Source organism: Canis aureus, chromosome 33, assembly GCF_053574225.1.
Source record: "Canis aureus isolate CA01 chromosome 33, VMU_Caureus_v.1.0, whole genome shotgun sequence".
NCBI lineage: Eukaryota > Metazoa > Chordata > Mammalia > Carnivora > Canidae > Canis > Canis aureus.
In genome coordinates, this window is record NC_135643.1 from 40,588,652 (window position 1) to 40,612,884 (window position 24,233).

Below are 24,233 nucleotides of genomic sequence, written 5' to 3' on the forward strand. Positions count from 1 at the left end.
GATGACTCTGGATCCACTCTGGGCCTCCCTCTGACATGGAGACTCTGGTCATCATCTGGATGTCTCCTAGACCAGGTGAATCTGGTACCCCTCTAGGCCTCAACCAAACCTGGTGACTCTAGTCCTCAACTGGGCCTTACCGGGACCTAGTGAATATGCTCCCCAACTGCGCCTCATCTGGATATGGTGACTCTGGTCTACGTGGGCATCATCGGGACATGGTTACTCTATTCCCCACTGGGAGTGACCTGATCCTGGTAACACTATTCCTGACTTTGGCATTTTCTGTACCAGGTGACTCTGGCTCCACCTGGGCCTCACCTGTAAGTGGTGCCTCTGATCGTAAGCATGGCCTCACCTGACCTGGTGACTGTGGTTCCCATCGGGACTTCACCTGGACCTCATTTCTCTGGTCCCACCTAGCCTCACCAGGACCTGGTGTCTCGGTACCCACCTCGGTAGCATCAGGATATGGTTACACTGTTCAATAACAGTGACCCAGCGGGACCTATTAACTCTGGCCTTCACCTGGGCCACACCTGGACATGGTGATACTGGTTCCCACCTCGGTCTCACCTGCACATGGTGAGTTGGATCCCCACCTGATCTTCACCTGTAACTGGTGATTCTTGTTCCCACATGGACATCATGTGGACCTGGTGGCTGCAGTGTTTCTAGCTTCTCATGTACCTCGTGAATCTGGTCCCCACTAGGGCCTCACCGGGACCTGGTGAGTGTGGTTGCCACCTGCACCTACCTGGACCTGGTGATTCTGGTCGGCACCTGAGACTCCCCTGTATCTGGTGACTGTGGTCCCCACCTTGGCTTCACCTGGATTTCGGGACTCCGGTCCCCATCTGGGCCTCACCTGGCCCTTTGACCATGGTCCTCAACTGGGGAAAATTGGGAACGTGTGACTGTGTTCCACAACTGGAATTCACCTGGACAAGGTGACTCTGGTCCCCCTCTGGGTCTCACCGTGCCCTAGTCACTGTGAACCCCACTTTGGCCTGACTTCGACTTGCTGAGCTGGTTGCCACCTGTGCCTGACCTCGAACTGTTGACTCTGGTTCTTTCAAGGGCCTCCCCTGTACCTGGTGATCCTGATGCCCACCTGGGCCTCACCTGCATGTGGTGTCTCTAGTCACCACCGGGGACTCATCTGGACCTGCTTACTGTGTTCCACACCTGGGCCTCAATTAAACCTCTTGACCATAGTCCCCAAGCTCGCCTCACATAGACCTGTTACCTCTGATCCCCCCGGGGCCTCACGTGTACCTGGTAACTCTGGTCCTCACCTGGGCCTAATCTGCACCTAGTGACTCTCGTCCCCACCTGGACTTCACCTGGATCTCGTGACTCTGGTCCCCACCTGGAACTCACCTATATCTGGTGACTCTGGTCCCCAGCTGGACCTCTCCTGGACCTGGTGACTCTCTTTACAACATGGAGCTCACCTGGATCTGTTGACTCTGGTCCTCAGTTTGGTCTCACCTGGACCTGGTGTCTCTCGTCCCCACTTTGACCTAACTCAGAACTGCTGAATCTTGCCCCACCTAGGCCGCACCCACACCTGGTGAATCTTGTCCCCAGCTATGCCTCAATTCGACCTGATGAATCTGGTTCTGACGTAGGGCTCACATGGACCTGGGACTCAGCTGGATAGAGTGGCTCTGGATCCCACATGGGGCACACCTGATACTGGTGATTGTGGTCTTATTCTATGCCTAGCCAGGACCTAGTGATTCTGTTCCCCATCTGGGCCTGCATGGCCCTAGTGACTCTGGTCCTTACCCAGGCGTCTTTCGGACCTGGATACTCTATTCCACACCTGCGCCTCACTTTGACCAGGGACCTCTGGTCCCATTCTGGGCCTCAAACTAAACTGGTTACTCTGGTTCCCCTCTGGGCCTCACCCTTACCTGGTGACTCTGGTCACCCCTTGGGCTTCACTTGGGCCTGGTGATTCTGGTCCTTAGCTGGTCCGCATCTGGATCTGGTGACTGTTGGCCACCTGGGCCTCACCTGGACTTGGTGAACCCTGTTGTCACCTGCGCCTCACCTGGACCTCCTGACTGTGGTCCCAACTGGACCTCACCTGGATCTGTTGGCTCTGGTTCCCATATGGGGCTCTCCTGGACCTTGTTCCTGTGGTCTCCATCTGGCCTCACCTGGAACACAATGACTCTAATCCATATATGGTCCTCTCCTGGACCTGTTCACTCTGGTCCTTCCCTGGCCATCATTGGGACCTGGATACTCTCTATATACCTGGGCTTCACCTGGACCTGGTGAGTGTGCTCCCACCTGGGCCTCACCTGGACGAGGTGACTGGTTCCCACAGGGACCTCACCTGGACTGGTGACTCAGGTCCTCATATGGGCATCATGGGACCTGGTTTCTCAGGTCCACATTGGGGCCTCACCTGGACCTAGTGGTTCTCGTCTCCCTCTGGACCTCACCCTGACGTGCTGACTCTGGTCCCCACCTGGATATGACCAGAACCGGGTGACTATGGTCCCCCTCTGGGACTCACCCAGAGCTGGGGACACTGGTCCTCAAATGGGCCTCAACAGGACCTGGTGAATCTACTCCTCACTTAGGCCTCGTCCGTACCTTGTGACTCTTTTCCCACCTGGCATCAATGGGACATGGTTACTCTGTTCCCCACCTAGGTCTCAACTGGACATGATAACTTTGCTCAACACTTTGGCCTCAACTGGTCCTGATGAATCTGGTCCCCCCACCTAGGCCTGAATCTGGAACTGGTGACTGTGGTCCTCATCTGGGTCTCACCTGGACCTGGTGACTCTCGTTCCCACATGAACCACACCTGGACTTGGTGACTGTGGTGTTTTTGTAGACTCACATTTACCTGGTGACTCCAGTCCCCACTAGGGCCTCACCTGGATCTGGTGACTCTGGCCTGCAAGTTGGCCTCACCTGGACCTGGTGAGTGGGGTTGCCACCTGGGCCTCACACATATCTGGTGACCCACGTCCCCACGTGGGCCTCTTGGACCTGGTGAATCTTGTCCTACCTGGTACTCTTCCAGACCCGGGGACTCTGGTCACCACCTTGGCCTCCCTTGGGCCTGGTGAATCTGGTCCCATCTGGGCCTCACCCAGTCCTGGTGACTTTGTTCCCCACTTGGAACTGATTGCTGTGGACTCTTTTTGCCTCACCTGGAACTGGTGACTCTGATCCTATCTGCGCGTCACACAGATCTGGTGACTCTGGAACTCACCTGGGCATCATTGGTACCTGATTACTCTGTTGCACACCTGAGCCTCACCTGGACATGATGACTCTGGAACCTCTCTTGGCCTCACCCTGACCTGGTGACTCTGGTCCCCATCTTGATGTCACCTGGACCAGGTGATTCTGGTACCCCTCTAGGCCTCAACCATTTCTGGTGACTCTGGTCCTCAAATGGGCCTCACTTGGACCTAGTGAATATACACGATCTGGGCCTCATATGGACCTGGTGACTCTGGTCCCTACCTGGGCTTCATCGGGACACGGTTCCTCTGCATGGCCTGCAGGTTGGCCTCACCTGGACCTGGTAACTCTGATCCCTACCTGGGCTTCATCGGGACACGGTTCCTCTGCATGGCCTGCAGGTAGGCCTCACCTGGACCTGGTGAGTGGGGTTGCCACCAGGGCCTCACCCATATCTGGTGACACAGGTCCCCCCGTGGGCCTCACTTGGACCTGGTGAATCTGGTCCTTACCTGGTGCTCACCCAGAACTGGTAACTCTGGTCACCACCTGGGATCACCTGGACCGGGTGAATCTGGTCCCCATCAGGGCCTCACCCAGTCCTGGTGACTTTGTTCCCCACCTGGACCTGATTGCTGTGGACACCTTTTTGGCCTCACCTGGACCTGGTGACTCTGATCCTATCTGCGGGTCACCCAGACCTGGTGACTCTGGTCCTCACCTGGGCATCATTGGTACCTGGTGACTCTGTTCTACACCTGAGCCTCACCTGGACATGATGACTCTGGAACCTCTCTGGGCCTCACCCTTCCCTGGTGACTCTGGTCCCCATCTGGATGTCACCTGGACCAGGTGATTCTGGTACCCCTCTAGGCCTCAACCAGATCTGGTGACTCAGGTCCTCAACTGGGCCTCACCTGGACCTAGTGAATATGCTCCATGTGGGCCTCATTTGGACCTGGTGACTCTGGTCCCTACCTGGGCATCATAGGGATATGATTCCACTGCATGGCCTGCACGTTGGCCTCACCTGGACCTGGTAACTCTGGTCCCTACATGGGCATCATCGGGACATGGTTCCACTGCATGGCCTGCAGGTTGGCCTCACCTGGACCTGGTAACTCTGGTCCCTACCTGGGCATCATCGGGACACGGTTCCTCTCCATCGCCTGCAGGTTGGCCTCATCTGGACCTGGTGAGTGGGGTTGCCAATTGTGCCTCACCCATACATTGTCACACAGGTCCCCACGTGGGCCTCAATTGGACCTGGTGAATCTGGTCCTTACCTGGTCCTTCCCCGGAACTGGTAACTCTGGTCACCACCTGGGAATCACCTGGGCCTGGTAATCTGGTCCCCATCGGGCCTCACCCAGTCCTGGTGACTTTGTTCCCCACATGGACCTGATTGCTGTGGACGCCTTCTTGGCCTCACCTGGAACTGGTGACTCTGATCCTATCTGTGCGTCACCCAGAGCTGGTGAATCTGGTCCTCAACTGGGCATCATTTGTACCTGGTGACTCTTTCCACACCTGATCCTCACTTGGACATGATGACTCTGGAACCTCTCTTGGCCTCACCCTGACCTGGTGACTCTGGTCCCCACTCGATGTCACCTTAACCAGGTGATTCTGGTACCCTTATAGGGCTCAACCAGATCTGGTGACTCTGGTCCTCAACTGGGCCTCACCTTGACCTGGTGAATATGCTCCATCTGGGCCTCATTTGGACATGGTGATTCTGATCCCTACCTCGGCATTACCGGGACATGGTTCCCCTCCATGGCCTGCAAGTGCGCCTCACCTGGACCTGATAACTCTAGACCCCACCTGGGCATCATCAGGACATGGTTCCTCGGCATGGCCTGCAGGTTGGCCTCACTTGGACCTAGTGAGTGGGGTTGTCACCTGAGACTCACCCATGCCTGGTGACACAGGTCCCAACGTGGGCCTCACGTGGACCTGTTGAATCTTGTCCTTACCTGGTCCTCACACGGAACTGGTTAGTCTGGACCCCACCTGGACTTCACCTGGATTTGGTGACTCTGGTACCCACCTGGAACTCACCTGTATCTGGTGACTCTGGTCTCAGTTTGGCCTCACCTTTACTGGTGTCTCTCGTCCCCACGTTGACCTAACTCAGAACTGCTGAATCTTGCCCCACCTAGGCTGCACCCAGACCTGATGACTCTTGTCCCCAGCTATGCCTCAATTCGACCTGATGAATCTGGTTCTCACGTGGGCCTCACATGGACCTGGGACTCAGCGGGATAGAGTGGCTCTAGTTCCCACAAGGTGCTCACCTGATACTGGTGACTGTGTTCTTATACTATGCCTCACCAGGACCTAGTTATTCTGTTCCCCATCTGGGCTTTCATGGCCCTAGTGATTCTGGTCCTCACCCAGGCATCATTGGGTCCTGGATACTCTATTCCACACCTGGGCCTCACTTTGTCCAGGGACCTCTGGTCCCATTCTGGGCCTCAAACTAAACTGGTTACTCTGGTTACCCCTCGGGGCCTCAGCCTTACCTGGTGACTCTCGTCACCCCTTGGACTTCACTTGGGCCTGGTGAATCTGGTTCTTAGCTGGTCCGCACCTGGATCTGGTGACAGGCACCACGTGGGCCTCACCTGGACTTGGTGAATCATGTTGCCACCTGCGCCTCACCTGGGCCTTGTGACTGTGGTCCGTCCAGGACCTCACCTGGATCTGTTGGCTCTGGTTCCCATATGGGGCTCTCCTGGACCTGGTTCCTGTGGTCTCCATCTGGTCTCACCTGGAACACAATGACTCTGATCCATATTTGGGCCTCTCCTGGACTTGTTGAGTCTGGTCCTTACCTGTGCATCATTGGGACCTGGATACTATCTTTTATACCTGGACCTCACCAGGACCTGGTGACTGTGGTCCCACCTGGGCCTCACCTGGATGGGGTGACTGGTTCCCACAGGGACATCACCTGGACCTGGTGACTCAGGTCCTCATATGGGCATCATGGGACCTGGTTTCTCAGTTCCACATCGGGGCCTCACCTGGACCTAGTGATTCTCGTCCCCCTCTGGGCCTCACCCTGACTTGTGACACTGGTCCCTACCTGGATATCACCAGAACCGGGTGACACACCCGGAGCTGGGGACATTGGTCCTCAGCTGGGCCTCAACAGGACCTGGTGAATCTACTCCAAACTTAGGATTCGTCTGGACCTTGTGACTCTTTTCCCACCTGGCATCAATGGGACATGGTTACTCTGTTCCCCACCTGGTCCTCACCTTGACATGATAACTTTGCTGCACACTTTGGCCTCAACTGGTCCTGATGACTCTCGTCCCCCAACCTAGGCCTCAATCTGGACCTGGTGACTTGTCGTCCCCAACTGGTTCTCAGCTGGATCTGGTGACTCCTGTTCCCACATGAACCACACCTGGACCTGGTGACTGTGGTGTTCTTGTAGACTCACATTTACCTTGTGACTCCCGTCCCCACCGGGCCTCACCTGGATCTGGTGACTCTGGCCTGCAGGGTGGCCTCACCTGGACCTGGTGACTGGGGTTGCCACCAGGGCCTCACCCATACCTGGTGACTCAGGTCCACACGTGGGCCTCTTGGACCTGGTGAATCTGGTCCTTACCTGGTCCTCTCCCAGAACCGGGGACTCTGGTGACCACCTGGGCCTCACCTGGACCTGGTGAATCTGGTCCCCATCTGGGCCTCACTTAGTCCTGGTGACTTTGTTCCCCACCTGGACCTGATTGCTGTGGACTTTTTCTTGGCCTCACCTGGACCTGGTGACTCTGATCCTATCTGCGCGTCACCCAGATCTGGTGACTCTGGTCCTCACCTGGGCATCATTGGTACCTGGTGACTCTGTTCCACAGCTGAGCCTCAACTGGACATGATGACTCTCGAACCTCTCTGTGCCTCACCCTGACCTGGTGACTCTGGTCCCCATCTGTATGTCACCTGGACCAGGTGATTCTGGTACCCCTCTAGGCCTCAACCAGATCTGGTGACTCTTTTCCTCAACTGGGCCTCACCTGGACCTAGTGAATATGCTCCATCTGGGCCTCATTTGGACATCGTGCCTAAGGTACCTACGTGGGCACCATTGGGATATGGTTCCACTGCATGGCCTGCAGGTTGGCCTCACGTGGACCTGGTAACTCTGATCCCTACCTGGACATCATCGGGACACGGTTCCTCTGCATGGCCAGCATGTTGGCCTCAGCCGGACCTGGTGAGTGGGGTTGCCCCTGGGCTCACAAATACCTGGTGACACAGGTCCCCACGTGGGCCTCACTTGGACCTGGTGAATCTGGTCCTTACCTGGTCCTCCCCCGGACCTGGTAACCCTGGTCACCACCTGGGAATCAACTGGACCTGGTGATTCTGGTCCCCATCTGGGCCTACACAGTCCTGTTGACTTTCTTCCCCACCTGGACCTGATTGCTGTGGACTCCTTCTTGTCCTCAACTGGAACTGTTGACTCTGATCCTAACTGGGCCTCACCCAGATCTGGTGACTCTGGTCCTCACCTGTGGACCATTATGACCTGGATACTCTGTTCCACACTTGAGCCTCACCTGGACATGCTGACTCTGGATCCCCTCTGGGCCTCACCCTGACATGTTGACTCTGGTCCCCGTCTGGATGTCACCTAGACCAGGTGAATCTGGAAACCCTCTAGGCCTCAACTTGTCCTGGTGACTCTGGGCCTCAACTGGGCCTCACCGGGACCTAGTGAACATGCTCCACAACTGTGCCTCATCTGGTCCTGGTGACTCTGGTTCTACCTGGGCATCACCGGGACATGGTTACTCTATTCCCCACTGGGACAGACCTGATCCTGGTAACTCTGGTCCTGACGTTGGCATCTTCTGTACCAGGTGACTCTGGCTCAAACCTGGGTCTCACCAGTAACTAGTGACTCTGATCCAAAGCGTGGCCTCACCTGACCTGGTGACTGTGGTTCTCATCGGACCTCACCTGGACCTCAGGTCTCTGGTCCCACCTGGGCCTCACCAGGACCTGGTGTCTCTGGTACCCACCTGGGTAGCATCAGGATATGGTTACACTGTTCACTATCAGTGACCCAGCCGGACCTATTAACTCTGGTCTTCTCCTGGGCCACAACGGGACATGGTGACACTGGTACCCACATGGGTCTCACTTGGACATTGTGAGTCGGATCCCCACCTGGTCCTCACTGGTAACTCGTGATTCTCGTTCCCAAATGTACATCATGTGGACCTGGTGGCTGCAGTGTTTCTAGATTCTCATGTACCTCCTGACTCTGGTCCCCACCAGGGCCTCACCGGGACCTGGTGAGTTTGGTTGCCACCTGCACCTCACCTGCACCGGATGATTCTGGTCTGCACGTGAGACTACCCTGGATATGGTGATGTGGTCCCCACCTCGGCTTCACTGCTTTGGGGACTCAGGTTCCCATCTGGGCCTCACCTGGCCCTGTTGACCATGGTCCTCAACCTGGCAAACCTGCGACCCGGTGACTGTGTTCCACAACTGGACCTGAACTGGACCAGGTGACTCTGGTCCCACTCAGGGTATCACCGTGTCGTAGTGACTGTGAACCCCACTTTGGCTTGACTTGAACCTTCTGACCCTGGTTGCCACCTGCGTCTGATTTCGAACTGTTCCCTTGGTTCTTTCAAGGGCCTCCCCTGTACCTGGTGATCCTGGTGCCCACCTGGGCCTCACCTGGACGTGGTGACTCTTGTCACCACCGGGGACTCACCTGGACCTGCTTACTGTGTTCCACACCTGGGCCTCAAGTAGTCCTGTTGACCATGATCCCCAAGCCGGCCTCACATGGACCTGTTGTCTCTGATCCCCAGCTGGGCCTCACGTGTAACTGGTAACTCTGGTCCCCACCTGGGTCTCACCTGGACCTAGTGACTCTGGTCCCCACCTGGACCTCACCTGTACCTGGTGACTCAGGTCCTCAAATGGGCATCATGGGACCTGGTTTCTCAGCTCCACATCGGGGACTCACCTGGACCTAGTGATTCTCGTCCCCGTCTGGGCCTCACCCTGACGTGGTGACTCTGGTCCACACCTGGGTATCACCAGAACCGGGTGACTCTGGTCCCCCTCTGGGACTCACCCGGAGCTGGTGACACTGGTCCTCAACTGGGCCTCAAAAGGACCTGGTGAATCTACTCCTCACTTAGGCCTCATCTGGACTTTGTGACTCTTTTCCCACCTGGCATCAATGGGACATGGTTACTCTGTTCCCCAACTGGGCCTCACTTGGACATGATAAATTTGCTGCACACTTTGGCCTCAAAAGGTCCTGATGACTCTGGTCCCCCCACGTAAGCCACAAACTGCACCTGGTGACTGTGGTCCCCACCTGGGTCTCACCTGGACCTGGTGACTCTCGTTCCCACATGAACCACACCTGGACCTGGTGACTGTGGTATTCTTGTAGACTCACATTTACCTGGTGACTCCGGTCCCCACTAGGGCCTCACCTGGATCTGGTGACTCTGGCCTGCAGCTTGGCGTCACCTGGACCTGGTGAGTGGGGTTGCCACCTGGGCCTAACCCATAACTGGTGACTAATTCCCCACGTGGGCCTCTTGAACCTGGTGAATCTGGTCCTTACCTGGTCCTCTCCCAGACCCAGGGACTCTGCTCAACACCTGGGCCTCACCTGGACCTGGTGAATCTGGTCCCCATCTGGGCCTCACCCAGTCCTGGTGACTTTGTTCCCCACCTGGACCTGATTGCTGTGGACTCTTTCTTGGCCTCACCTGGAAGTGGTGACTCTGATCCTATCTGCGCTTCACCCAGATCTGGTCACTCTGGTCCTCACCTGTGGACCATTATGACCTGGATACTCTGCTCCACACCTGAGACTCACCTGGACATGATGACTCTGGATCCCCTCTATGCCTCACCCTGACATGGTGACGCTGGTCCCCTTCTGGATATCACCTAGACCAGGTTAACCTGGTTCCCCTCTAGGCCTCAACTTGACCTGGTGACTCTGGTCCTCAACTGGGCCTCACCGGGACCTAGTGAACATGCTCCCCACCTGCGCCTCATCTGGACCTGGTGACTCTGGTTCTCCCTGGGCATCATCGGGACATGGTTACTCTATTCCCCACTGGGACTGACCTTAGCCTGGTAACTCTGCTCCTGACTTTGGCCTCTTCTGTACCAGGTGACTCTGGCTCCACCTGGGCCTAACCTGTAACTGGTGACTCTGATCCAAATCATGGCCTCACCAGACCTGGTGACTGTGGTTCCCATCGGGACCTCACCTGGTCCTCATGTCTCTGTTCTCCCCTGGGCCTCACCAGGACCTGGTGTTTCTCGTACCCACCTGGGTAGCATCAGGATATGGTTACACTGTTCACTAACAGTGACCCAGCCGAACCTATTATCTCTGGTCTTCACCTCGCCACACATGGACATGGTGACACTGGTTACCACCTCGGAATCACCTGGACATGGTGAGTCTGATCCCCATCTGGGCCTCAGTGTAACTGGTGATTCTCGTTCCCACATGGACATCATTTGGACCTGCTGGCTGCACTGTTTCTAGCTTCTCATGCACCTCGTGGCTCTGGTCCTCACCAGGGCCTCACCGGGACCTGTTGAGTTGCCACCTGCACCTCACCTGGACTTTGCTGATTCTTGTCTGCCCCTGAGACTACCCTGGATCTGGTGACTGTGGTCCCCACCTGGGCTTCACCTGGCCCTGATGACCATGGTCCTCAACTGGGCAAAATTGGGACCCGGTGACTGTGTTCCACAACTGGACCTCACCTGGACCAGGTGACTCTGGTCCCCCTCTGGGTCTCACCGTGCCCTAGTGACTGTGAATCCAACTTTGGCCTGACTTGGACCTGCTGACGCTGGTTGCCACCTGCCCCTGACCTCGAACTGTTGACTCTGGTTCTTTCAAGGGTTCCCCTGTACCTGGTGATCCTGGTCCCCACCTGAGCCTCACCTGGACGTGGTGACTCTTGTCAACACCGGGGACTCACCTGGACCTGCTTACTGTGTTCCACACCTGGGTCTCAAGTAGACGTGTTGACCATGGTCCCCAAGGTGGCCCCACATGTACCTGTTGCCTCTGATCCCCACCGGGGCCTCACGTGTACCTGGTAACTCTGGTCCTCACCTGGGCCTCATCTGGACCTAGTGACTCTGGTTCCCACCTGGGCTTCACCTGGATCTGGTGACTCTGGTCCTCAGTTTGCCCTCACCCAGACCTGGTGACTCTTGTCCCCAGCTATGCCTCAATTCGACCTGATGAATCTGGTCCTCACGTGGTCCTCACATGGATCTGGGACTCAGCTTGTTAGAGTGGCTCTTGTTCCCACAAGGATCTCACCTGATACTGGTGACTGTGGTCTTATCGTATGCCTCACCAGGAACTAGTGATTCTGTTCCCCATATGGGCCTGCATGGCCCTAGTGACTCTGGTTCTGACCCAGGCATCATTGGGACCTGGTTACTCTCTTATATACCTGGGCCTCACCTGAATCTGGTGACTCTGGCCTGCAGGTTGGCCTCACATGGACTTTGTTAGTGGGATGCCACGTGGGCCTTACGCATACCCGGTGACTCAGGTCCCCACGTGGGCCTCTTGGACCTGGTGAATCTGGTCCTTACCTGGTCTTCTCCCAGACCCGGGGAATCTGGTCACAACCTGGGCCTCACCTTGACCTGGTGAATCTGGCCCCCATCTGGGCCTCACCCAGTCCTGGTGACTATGTTCCCCACCTGGACCTGATTGCTCTGGACTCTTTCTTAGCCTCACCTGGAACTGGTGACTCTGATCCTATCTGCGCGTCACCCAGACCTGGTGAATCTGGTCCTCACCTGGGCATCATTGGTACCTGGTGACTCTGTTCCACACCTGAGCCTCACCTGGACATGATGTCTCTGGGACCTCTCTGGGTCTCACCCTGACCTGGTGATCTGATCCCCATCTGGATGTCACCTGGACCAGGTGATTCTGGTACCCCTCTAGGCCTCAACCAGATCTGGTGACTCTTTTCCTCAACTGGGCCTCACCTGGACCTAGTGAATATGCTCCATCTGGGCCTCATTTGGACCTGGTGACTCTGGTCACTCACTGGGCATCATTGGGAAATGGTTCCACTGCATGGCCTGCTGGTTGGCCTCACCTGGACCTGGTAACTCTGGTCCCTACCTGGGCATCATCGGGACATGGTTCCTCTGCATGGCCTGCAGGTTCGCCTCATTTTGACCTGGTGAGTGGGGTTCCCACGTGGGTCTTACCCATGCCTCGTGACACAGGTCCCCACTCGGGCCTCACTTGAACCTGGTGAATGTGATCCTTACCTAGTCCTCACCCAGAACTGGTAAATCTGGTCACCACCTGGGCATCACCTATTCCTGGTGACTTTGTTCCCCACCTGGACCTGATTGCTGTGGACACCTTCTCGGCCTCACCTGGAAGTGGTAATTCTGATCCTAACTGGGCCTCTTCCAGATCTGGTGACTCTGGTCCTCACCTGTGGACCATTATGACCTGGATACTCTGTTCCACACCTGAGCCTCACCTGGACATGATGACTCTGGATCCCCTCTGGGCCTCACACAGTCCTGGTGACTCTGGTCCCCATCTGGATGTCACCTGGACCAGGTGATTCTGGTACCCCTCTAGGGCTCAAGGTGATCTGGTGACTCTGGTCCTCAACTGGGCCTCACCTGGACCTAGTGAATATACCCCATCTGGGCCTCATTTGGACCTGGTGACTCTGGTCCCTACCTGGGCATCATCGGGACATGGTTCCACAGCATGGCCTGCAGGTTGGCAACACCTGGACCTGGTAAGTCTGGTTCCTACATGTACATCATCGGGACACGGTTCCTCTGCATGGCGCGAAGGATGGCCTCTCCTGGACCTGGTGAGTTTGGTTGCAACCTGTGCCTCACCCGTACCTGGGGACACAGGTACCCGCTTGGGCCTCTTGGACCTGGTGAATCTGGTCCTTACCTGGTCGTCTCCCAGCCCCAGGGTCTCTGGTCACCACCTGGGAATCACCTGGACATGGTGAATCTGGTCCTTCCCTTGTCCTCACCCGGAACTGGTATCTCTGGTCATCACCTGGGAATCACCTGGACATTGTGATTCTGGTCCCCATTGGGCCTCATCCAGTCCTGGTGACTTTCTTCCCACCTGGACCTGATTGCTGTGTACTCCTTATGGCCCTCACCTGGAACTAGTGACTCTGATCCTAACTGGGCCTCACCCAGATCTGGTGACTATGGTCCTCACCTATGGACCATTATGACCTGGATACTCTGTTCCACACCTGAGCCTCACCTGGACATGATGACTCTGGATCCCCTCTGGGCCTCAGCCTGACATGCTGACTCTGGTCCCCATCTGGATGTCACCTAGACCAGGTGAATATCGTACCCCTCCAAGCCTCAACTAGACCCGGTGACTCTGGTCCTCAACTTGGCCTAACCGGGACCTAGTGAATATGCTCCCCACCTGCACCTCATCGGGAGCTGGTGACTCTGGTTCTACCTGGGCATCATCGGGACATGGTTACTCTATTCCACACTGAGACTGACCTGATCCTGGTAACTCTGGTCCTGACTTTGGCCTCTTCTGTACCAGGTGACTCTGGCTCCACCTGGTCCTCATCTGTAACTGGTGATTGTCGTTCCCACATGGACATCATGTGGACCTGGAGGCTGCAGTGTTTCTAGCTTCTCATGTACCTCGTGACTCTGGTCCCCACCAGGGCCTCACCGGGACCTGGTGAGTGTGGTTGCCACCTGCACCTCACCTGGACCTGGTGATTCTGGCCTGGACCTGAGACTACCCTGGATCTGGTGACTGTGGTCTCCACCTGGGCTTCACCTGGATTTGGGGACTCCGGTCCCCATCTGGGCGTCACCTGGCCCTGTTGACCACGGTACTCAACTGGGCAAAATTGGGACCTGGTGACTGTGTTCCACACCTGGACCTCAACTGGACAGGCGACTCTGGTCCCCCTCTGGGTCTCACCGTGCCATGGTGACTGTGAATCCAACTTTGGCCTGACTTGGACCTGCTGACCCTGGTTCCCACCTGCGACTGACGTCGTACTGTTGACTCTGGTACTTTCAAGGGCCTCCCCTGGACCTGGTGATCCTCGTCCCCACCTGGGCCTCACCTGGACGTGGTAACTTTTGTCACCACTGGTTACTCACCTAGACCTGGTTACTGTGTTCCACACCTGAGCCTCAAGTAGACCTGTTGACCATGGTCCCCAAGCCGGCCTCACATGGACCTGTTGCCTCTGATCCCCACCGGGGCCTCTCGTGTACCTGGTAACTCTGGTCCTCACCTGGGCATCATTGGTCCTGGTGACTCTGTTCCATACCTGAGGCTCCCCTGGACATGATGCCTCTGGAACCTCTCTGGCTATCAACCTGACCTGGTGACTCTGGTCCCCATATGGATGTCACCTGGACCAGGGGATTATGGTACCCCTCTGGGCCTCAACCAGGTCTGGTGACTCTGGTCCTCAAATGGGCCTCACCTGGACCTAGTGAATATGCTCCGTCTGGGCCTCATTTGGACCTGGTGACTCTGGTCCCTACCTGGGCATCATCGGGACATGGTTCCACTGCATGACCTGCAGGTTGGCCTCACCTGGACCTGGTAACTCTGGTCCCTACCTGCAGTATCGGGACCTGGTTCCACTGCATGGCCTGTAGGTTGGCCTCACCTGGACCTGGTGAATCTGGTCCCCATCTGTGCCTCACCCAGTCCTGGTGACTTTGTTCCCCACCTGGATCTGATTGCTGTGGACTCTTTCTTGGCCTCACCGGGAACTGGTGACTCTGATCCTATCTGTGCGTCAACCAGACCTGGTGACTCTGGTCCTCACCTGGGCATCATTGGTACCTGGTGACTCTGTTCCACACCTGAGCCTCACCTGGACATGATGACTCTGGAACCCCTCTGGGCCTCACCCTGACCTGGTGATTCTGGTCCCCATCTGGATGTCACCTGGACCAGGTGATTCTGGTACCCCTCTAGGCCTCAACCAGATCTGTTGACTCTGGTTCTCAACTGGGCCTCACCTGGACCTAGTGAATATGCTCCATCTGGGCCTCATTTGCAGCTGGTGACTCTGGTCACTACCTGGGCATCATCGGGACATGGTTCCACTGCATGACCTGCAGGTTGGCCTCACCTGGACCTGGTAACTCTGGTCCCTACCTGGGCATCATCGGGACATGGTTCCACACATGCCTGCAGGTTGGCCTCACCTGGACCCGGTAACTCTAGTTGCTACCTGGGCATCATCGGGACATGGTTCCTCTGCATGGCCTGCAGGTTGGGCTCACCTGGACCTGGTGAGTGGCGTTGTCACCTTGGCCTCCCCCATGCCTGGTGACACAGGTCCCCACGTGGGCCTCACTTGGACCTGGTGAATCTGGTCCTTACCTGGTCCTCACCCGAAACTCCTAAATCGGGTCACCACCTGGGAATCACCTGAACCTGGTTAATCTGGTCCCCATCTGGTCCTCATCTAATCCTGGTGACTAAGTCACCCCACCTGGACCTGATTGCTGTGGACTCCTTCTTGGCCTCACCTGGAGCTGGTGACTCTGATCCTAAGCATGGCCTCACCTGACCTGGTGACTGTGGTTCCCATCGGGACTTCACCCGGACCTCATGTCTCTGGTCCCACCTGGGCCTCACCTGGACCTGGTGTCTCTCATACCCACCTGGGTAGCATTAGGATATGGTTACACTGTTCACTAACAGTGACCCAGCCGGACCTATTAACTCTGGTCTTCACCTGGGCCACACCTGGACATGGTGACACTGGTTCCCACCTGGGTCTCACCTGGACATGGTGAGTCGGATCCCCCCCTGGTCCTCATTTGAAACTGGTGATTCTCTTTCCCACATGGACATCATGTGGACCTGGTGGCTGCAGTGTTTCTAGCTTCTCATGTACCTCGTGACTCTGGTCCCCACCAAGGACTCACCGGGACCTGGTGTGTGTGGTTGCCACCTCCGCCTCACCTGGATCTGGTGATTCTGGTCTGCACCTGAGACTAACCTGGATCTGGTGACTGTGGTCCCCACCTGGGCTTCACCTGGATTTGGGGACTCCGGTCCCCACCTGGGCCTCACATGGCCCTGTTGTCCATGGTCCTCACCTGGGCAAAATCGGACCCGGTGACTGTGTTCCACAACTGGACCTCACCTGGACCACATGACTCTGGTCCCCCTCTGGGTCTCACCGTTCCCTAGTGACTGTGAAACCCACTTTGGCCTGACTTGGACCTCCTGACACTTGTTGCCACCTGCGCCTGACCTCGAACTGTTGACTCTGGTTATTTCGAGGTCCTCCCCTGTACCTGGTGATCCTGGTCCCCACCAGGGCCTCATCTGGACATGGTGACACTTTTCACCACGGAGGACTCACCTGGACCTGTTTACTATGTTCCACTCCTGGGCCTCAAATAGACCTGTTGACCATGGTCCCCAAGCCGGCCTGACATGGACCTGATGCCTCTGATCCCCACCGAGACCTCACGTGTACCTAGTAACTCTGGTCCTCACCTGGGCCTCAACCGGACCTAGTAACTCTGGTCCCCAACTGGGCTTCACCTGATCTGGTGACTCTGGTCCACACCTGGACCTTTCCTGGACCTGGTGACTCTCATTCCAACATGGACCTCACCTGGATCTGGTGACTCTGGTCCTCAGTTTGGTCTCACCTGGACCTGGTGTCTCTCGTCCCCATTTTGACCTAACTCAGAACTGCTGAATCTTGCCCCACCTAGGCCGCACCCAGACCTGGTGACTCTTGTCCCCAGCTATGCCTCAATTCGACCTGATGAATCTGGTCCTCAAGTGGGCCTCACATGGACCTGGGACTCAGCTGTATGAGTGGCTCTGGTTCCCACAAGGGGCTCACCTGATATTACTGACTGTGGTCTTATTCTATGCCTCACCAGGACCTAGTGATTCTGTTCCCCATCTGGGCCTGCATGGCCCTAGTGACTCTGGTCCTCACCCAGGAACCATTGGTACCTGGATACTCTATTCCACACCTGGGCCTCACTTTGACCAGGGACCTTTGGTCCCATTCTGGGCCGCAAACTAAACTGGATACTCTGGTTCCCCCTCTGGTCCTCACCCTTACCTGGTGACTCTGGTCACCCCTTGGGCTTCACTTGGGCCTGGTGAATCTGGTCCTTAGCTGGTCCGCTCCTGGATCTGGTGACTGGTCGCCACCTGGCCCTCACCTGGAGTAGGTGAACCAAGGTGCCAACAGCGCCTCACCTGGACCTTGTAACTGTGGTCCCACGTGGACCTCACCTCGATCTGGTGTCTCTGGTTCCCATATGGGGGTCTCCTGGACCTGGTTCCTGTGGTCTCCATCTGGCCTCACCTGGACACAATGACTCTGATCCATATTTGTGCCTCTCATGGACCTGTTGACTCTGGTCCTTACCTGGGCATCATTGGAACCCGGATACTCTCTTATATACCTGGGCCTCACCTGGACCTGATGAATGTGGTCCCACCTGTGCCTCACCTGGACGAGGTGACTGGTTCCCACAGGGACCTCACCTGGACCTGGTGACTCAGGTCCTCATATGGGCATCATGGAACCTGGTTTCTCAGTTCCACATCGGGGCCTCACCTGGACCTAGTGATTCTCTTCCCCCTCTGGGCCTCTTCCTGACGTGCTGACTCTGGTTCCCACCTGGACATCACCAGAACCGGGTGACTCTGGTCCCCCTCTGGGACTCACCCGGATCTTGGGTCTCTGGTCCTCAGCTGGGCCTCAACAGGACCTTGTGAATCTACTCCTCACTTAGACCTCGTCTGGACCTTGTGACTCTTTTCCCACCTGGCATCAATGGGACATGGTTACTGTGTTCCCCACCTGGGCCTCACCTAGACATGATAACTTTGCTCCACACTTTGGCCTCAACTGGTCCTGATGACTCTGGTCCCCCCACCTAGGCCTCAATCTGGACCTGGTGACTGTGGTCCCCACCTCTTTCTCACCTGGACCTGGTGACTCTCGTTCCCACATGAACCACACCTGGAACTGTGACTGTGGTGTTCCTGTAGACTCACATTTACTTGGTGACTCCGGTCCCCACTAGGGACTCACCTGGATCTGGTGACTCTGGCATGCAGGTTGGCCTCACCTGGACCTGGTGAGTGGGGTTGCCTCCTGGGGCTCACCCTGACATGGTGACTCTGGTCCCCATCTGGATGTCACCTTGACCAGGTGAATCCGGTACCCCTCTGGGCCTCAACTAGACCTGGTGACACTGGTCCTCAACTGGGCCTCACCGGGACCTAGTGAATATGCTCCCCACCTGCGCCTCATCTGGACCTGGTGACTCGGGTTCTACCTGGGCATCATCGGGTCATGGTTATTCTATTCCCCACTGGGACTGACCTGATCCTGGTAACTCTGGTCCTGACTTTTGGCTCTTCTGTACCAGGTGACTCTGGTCACCATACATGGTGACAAAGGTCCCCGGTGGGCCCTTTATGACCTGGTGAATCTCGTCCTTACCTGGTCCTCACCCGTACCTGGTAACCCTGGTCACCACCTGGGAATCACCTGGACCTGGTGAATCTGGTCCCCATCTGGTCGTCACCCAGTCCTGGTGACTTTATTCCCCTCTGGACCTGATTGCTGTGGACTCCTTCTTGGCCTCAACTGGAACTGGTGACTCTGATCCTACCTGGGCCTCACCCAGATCTGGTGACTCTGGTCCTCACCTGTGGACCATTATGACCTGGATACTCTGTTAAACACCTGAGCCTCACCTGGACATGATGACTCTGGATCCCCTCGGGGCCTCACCCTGACATGGTGACTCTGGTCCCCATCTGGATGTCACCTAGACCAGGTGAATCTGTTACCCCTCTAGGGCTCAAGTAGACCTGGTGACACTGGTCCTCAACTGGGTGTCACCGAGACCTAGTGAATATGCTCCCCACCTGCGCCTCATCTGGACCTGGTGACGCTGGGTCTACCTGGGCATCATCGGGACATGGTTACTCTGTTCCCCACTGGGAATGACCTGATCCTGGTAACTCTGGTCCTGATTTTGGCCTCTTCTGTACCAGGTGACTCAGGCTCCACCTGGGCTTCACCTGTAACTGGTGACTCTGATACAAAGCATGGCCTCTCCTGACCTGGTGACTGTGGTTCCCATCGGGACCTCACCTGGACCTCATGTCTCTGGTCCCACCTGGGCCTCACCAGGACCTGGTGTCTCTGGTACCCACCTGGGTAGCATCAGGATATGGTTACACTGTTCACTAACAGTGACCAAGTCGGACCTATTAACTCTGGTCTTCCCCTGGACCACACCTGGACATGGTGACATTGGTTCCCACCTGGGTCTCACCTGGAAATGGTGAGTCAGATACACACCTGGTCCTAACCTATAACTGTTGATTCTCGTTCCCACATGGACATCATGTGGACCTGGTGGCTGCGGTGTTTCTAGTTTGTCATGTACCTTGTGACACTTGTCCCCACCAGGGCCTCACCGAGACCTGGTGATTGTGTTTGACACCTGCACCTCACCTGGACCTGGTGATTCTGGTCTGCACCTGAGACTACCCTGGATCTGGTGACTGTGGTCCCCACCTGGGCTTCACCTGGATTTGGGGACTCTGGTCCCCATCTGAGCCTCACCTGGCCGTGTTGACCATGGTCCTCAACTGGCCAAAATTGGGAACCGGTGACTGTGTTCCACAACTGGACCTCACCTGGACCAAGTGACTCTGGTGCCCCTCTGGGTCTTACCATTCCCTAGAGACTGTGAACCCCACTTTCCCCTTACTTGGACCTGCTGACCCTGGTTGAAACCTGCGCCTGACCTCGAACTGTTGACTCTGGTTCTTTCAAGGGCCTCCCCTGTACCTGGTGATCCTGGTCCCCACCTGGGCTTCACATGGATCTGGTGACTCTGGTCCCCACGTGGACTTCACCTGGATCTGGGGACTCTGGTCCCCACCTGGACCTCTCCTGGACCTGGTGACTCTCTTTCCAACATGGACCTCACCTGTATCTGGTGACACAGGTCCTCAGTTTGGCCTCACCTGGACCTGGTGTCTCTCATCCCCACTTGGACCTAACTCAGAACTGCTGAATCTTGCCCCACCTAGGCCGCACCCAGACCTGGTGACTCTTGTCCCCAGCTATGCCTCTATTCAACCTGATGAATCTGGTCCTCAAGTGGGCCTCACATGGACCTGGGACTCAGCTGGATAGAGTGGCTCTGGTTCCCACAAGGGGCTCACCTGATACTGCTGAATGTGGTCTTATTCTATGTCTCACCAGGACCTGGTGATTCGGTTCCCCATCTGGGCCTGCATGGCCCTAGGGACTCTGGTCCTCACCCAGGCATCATTGGGACCTGGATACTCTGTTCCACACCTGGACCTCACTTTGACCAGGGACCTCTGGTCCCATTCTGGGCCTCAAACTAAACAGGTTACTCTGATTCCACTCTGGGCCTCACCCTTACCTGGTGAATCTGGTCACCCCTTCGGCTTCTCTTGGGCCTGGGGAATCTGGTCCTTAGCTGGTCCACACTTGGATCTGGGGACAGGTCACCACCTGGGCCTCACCTGGGCTTGGTGAATCCTGTTGCCATCTGCGCCTCCCCTGGACCTTGTGACTCTGGTCCCACCTGGACCTCACCTGGCTCTGGTGGCTCTGGTTCCCATATGGGGCTCTCCTGGACCTGGTTCCTGTGGTCTCCATCTGGCCTCACCTGGAACACAATGACTCTGATCCATATTTTGGCCTCTCCTGGACCTGTTTACTCTGTCCTTACCTTGGCATTATTGGGACCTGGATATACACTTATATACCTGGGCCTCACCTAGACCTGGTGACTGTGGTCCCACCTGGCCTCACCTGGACGAGGTGACTGGTTCCCACAGGGACCTCACCTGTACCTTGTGACTCATGTCCTCATATGGGCATCATGGGTCCTGCTTTCTCAGGTCCACATTGGGGCCTCACCTGGACCTAGTGATTCTCGTCCCCCTCTGGGCCTCACTGTGACGTGGTGACTCTGGTCCCCACCTGGATATCACCAGAACCGGGTGACTCTGGTTCCCCTCTGGGACTCACCCAGAGCTGGGGACACTGTTCCTCAACTGGGCCTCAACAGGACCTGGTGAATCTACTCCTCACTTAAACCTCGTCTGGACCTGTGACTCTTTTCCCACCTGACATCAATGGGACATGTTTACTCTGTTCCCCAACTGGGCCTCACCTGGATATGATAACTTTGCTCCACACTTTGGTCTCAACTGGTCCTGATGAATCTGGTCCCCCCACGTAGGCCTCAATCTGGACCTGGTAGCTGTGGTCCCCACCTGGGTCTCTTGGACCTGGTGACTCTTGTTCCCACATGAACCACACCTGGACCTGGTGACTGTGGTGTTCTTGTAGACTCACATTTACCTAGTGACTCTGGTCCCCACTAGGGCCTCACGTGGATCTGGTGACTCTGGCCTGCAGGTTGGCCTCACCTGGACCTGGTGAGTGGGGTTGCCACCTGGGACACACCCATACCTGGTGACTCAGGTCCCCACGTGTGCTTCTTGGACCTGGTGAATCTGGTCCTTACCTGGTCCTCTACTAGACCCGGGAACTCCGGTCACCACCTGGGCCTCACCTGGACCTGGTGAGTGAATCTGGTCTCCATCTGGGCCTCACCCAGTCCTGGTGACTTTGTTCCCCACCTGGACCTGATTGCTGTGGACTCTTTCTTGGCCTTACCTGGAACTGGTGGCTCTGATCCTATCTGCACGTCACCCAGATCTGGTGACTCTGGTCCTCAACTGGGCCTCACCTGGACCTAGTGAATATGCTCCATCTGGGCCTCATTTGGGCCTGGTGACTCTGTTCCCCACCTGGTCCTCATCGGGACATGATAAGTTTTCTCCGCACTTTGGCCTCAACTTGTCCTGATGACTCTGGCCCCCCACCTAGGCCTCAATCTGGACCTGGTTCCTGTGTTCCCCACCTGGGTCTCACCTGGATCTGGTAACTCTGGTCCCTACCTGGGCATCATCGGGAATGGCTCCTCTGCATGGCCTGCAGATTGGCATCATCTTGACCTGGTGAGTGGGGTTCCCACGTGGGTCTTACCCATGCCTGGTGACACAGGTCCCCACGTGGGCCTCACTTGGACCTGGTGAATGTTGTCCTTACCTAGTTCTCACCCGGAACTGGTAAATCTGGTCACCACCTGGGCATCACCTAGTCCTGGTGACTTTGTCCCCACCTGGACCTGATTGCTGTGGACACCTTCTTGGCCTCACCTGGAAGTGGTAACTCTGATCCTAACTGGGCCTCTCCAAGATATGGTGACTCTGGTCCTCACCGGTGGACCATTATGACCTGGATACTCTGTTCCACACCTGAGCCTCACCTGGACATGATGACTCTGGATCCCCTCTGGGCCTCACCCTGACATGGTTACTCAGGTCCCCATCTGAATGTCACCTAGACCAGGTGAGTCTGGTACCCCTCTGGGCCTCAACCAGATCTGGTGACTCTGGTTCTCAACTGGGCCTCACCTGGACCTAGTAAATATGCTCCATCTGGGCCTCATTTGGACCTGGTGACTCTGGTCCCTACGTGGGCAACATCGCGACCTGGTTCCACATAATGGTCTGCAGGTTGGCCTCTTCTTGACCTGGTAACTCTCTTCCCTACCTGGGCATCATCGGGACATGGTTCCACTGCATGGCCTTTAGGTGGGCCGCACCCGGAGCTCGTACCTCTGGTCTCTACCTGGGCATCATCGGGACGTGTTTACTCTATTCCCAGTGGGACTGACCTGATCGTGGTAACTCTGGTCTTGACTTTCGCCTCTTCTGTGCCATGTGACTCTGGCTCCCCCTGGACCTCACCTGTAAGTGGTGACTCTGATCCTAAGCATGGCCTCACCTGACCTGGTGACTGTGGTTTCCATCGGTACCTCACCTGGTCCTCATGTCTCTGGTCCCAACTGGGACTCACCAGGACCTTGTATCTGGTACACACCTGAGTAGCATCAGTATATGGTCACACTGTTCACTAACAGTGACGCGGCCAGACCTATTAACTCTCGTCTTCACCTGGTCCACACTTGGACATGGTGACACTGGTTCCCCCCAGGGTCTCACCTGGACATGGAGACTCAGATCCCCACCTGGTCCTCACCTGTAACTTGTAATTCTCGTTCCCACATGGACATCATGTGGACCTGGTGGCTGCAGTGTTTCTAGCTTCTCATGTACTCGTGACTCTGGTCCCCACCAGGGCCTCACCGGGAGTTGGTGAGTGTGGTTGCCACCTGCACCTCACCAGGACCTGGTGATTCTGGTCTGCACCTGAGACTACCCTGGATCTGGTGACTGTGGTCCCCCCCTGGGCTTCACCTGAATTTGGGGACTTCGGTCCCCATCTGGGCCTCACCTGGGCCTGTTGACCATGGTCCTCACCTGGGCAAAATTGGGACCCGGTGACTGTGTTCCACAACTGGACCTCACCTGGACAAGGTGACTCTGGTCCCCCTCTGGGTCTCACTGTGCCCTAGTTACTGTGAACCCCACTTTGGCCTGACTTGGACATGCTGACCCTGGTTACCACCTGTGCCTGACCTCGAACTGTTGACTCTGGTTCTCTCAAGGGCCTCCCCTGTACCTGGTGATCCTGGTCCCCAATTGGGCCTCAACTGGACGTGGTGACTCTTGTCACCACCGGGGACTCACCTGGACCTGCTTACTGTGTTTCACACCTGGGTCTCAAGTGGACCTGTTGACGATGCTCCCCAAGCCGGCCTCACATGGACCTGTTGCCTCTGATCCCCACAGGATCCTCACGTGTACCTGGTAACTCTGGTCCTCACTTGAGCCTCATCTGAACCTAGTGACTCTGGTCCCCACCTGGGCTTCACCTCGATCTGGTGACTCTGGTCCCCACCTGGAC